The 1,397-nt window shown below is 44.0% G+C and overlaps 1 non-coding gene across 1 annotated transcript; it reads left to right on the forward strand.

Annotated features, from left to right (window-relative positions):
- Positions 1-287: 287 nt before the first annotated feature.
- Positions 288-360, forward strand: Trnai-gau (transfer RNA isoleucine (anticodon GAU)). Its single transcript has one exon. It is a non-coding gene; the product is annotated as a tRNA-Ile (tRNA).
- The last annotated feature ends 1,037 nt before the right edge of the window (positions 361-1,397 follow it).

Consider the following 1,397-nt stretch of genomic DNA (forward strand, 5'->3'; position numbering starts at 1 on the left):
TCTTATTTATGTCTTTTTTCAACGAGCCCCTCATTTCCTATTCTGTTTCGCTATATACATAGTGATGGCCTCTGTTCTGGCAGTCTTGGTGCCATAGGGAGCTTAAGATGGTTCAGCGCTGGTCGACCACTCACGACATGTCGTACACGCTCGAGTCACGGCCCGGGGGTAAAAAAGAAGGTCCCCTTTACCCCGAGTAGTCCGAGTGGCGCTGGCTACCACCCCCAAGCGCAGGAAACAAAAATACCTGAACACAAATACCCCAGAAAGTCGAGGTTAAAGAAGCCCCGCCGGTAGCGTAGTGGTCATCGTAGCAGACCGATATTCTGGAGGCCGTGGGTTCAGATCCCACCTGGCGGGCTTTTTTTCTCCACTTTCTTATTTTCCAAACTCTTTATCAGTTTCAGTGGCCTACTACATCTTCCCCTTCGCTTTCCGAGGTTTTCTTGACTGCCAATTCTTATTTCTGTCTTATTTCAACGAGCCCCTCATTTCCTATTCTGATTTGCTACATGCATAGCGAGCGCCTCTGTTCTGGCAGTCTTGGTACCATAGGAAGTTTAACAGGGTTCAAGGCTGGTCGACCACTCTCGACATGACGTAGACGCTCCAGTCACGGCCCGGGGGTTAAAAAGAAGGTCCCCTTCACCCCGAGTAGTCCGTGTGGCGCTGGCTACCACCCCCAAGTGCAGGAAACAAAAATACCTGAACATAAATACCCCAGAAAGTGGAGGCTAAAGTAGCCCCACGCGTAGTGGTCAACACACCAGACCAGTATTCTGGGGTCGTGGGTTCGGATCCCACCTGGAGGGCATTTTTTCTCCTCTTTCTTATTTTTCAAATTCTTTACCTGTTTCAATGGCCTACTACATCCTCCCCTTTGCTTTCCGAGGTTTTTTGATGGTCAATTCGTATGTCTGCTTATTTCAACGAGGCCTTCATTTCCTATTCTGATTCGATATATATATATATATATATATATATATATATATATGTGTATATATATATGTATATATATATATATATATATGTATATATATATATATATATATATATATATATATATATAGCAGGTAAAAAGTTCCGGACTACCGTAGCTATAGGTCAAAACTTGGGTGCAGACACTTGGAAAACACTGAACAATGCTTTTATTGTTCCCAACAGTTGCGAAAGGAGAACCTTTCTTCTTCAGGCGTTATTTTAGAATAGACAGAAAAACGCTTATACACACTTTGCCTCCGAGCGCTTCAGTTTCTCCTCACCCTCGTCAATGAGAGCTCTCGGGAGAGTAAAAGAGGGGAAGAGTAAGAATAAGATGTCATAACTATACTACAAAAGGTGGGAAAAGCAAGAAAAGAGGAAGGGAAAGAGGAAAGTTGTAAATGGGAAGGAGGCAC

This window comes from Haemaphysalis longicornis, unplaced genomic scaffold, assembly GCF_048455015.1.
Source record: "Haemaphysalis longicornis isolate Haplotype H1 unplaced genomic scaffold, Haemaphysalis longicornis Haplotype H1 scaffold_4, whole genome shotgun sequence".
NCBI lineage: Eukaryota > Metazoa > Arthropoda > Arachnida > Ixodida > Ixodidae > Haemaphysalis > Haemaphysalis longicornis.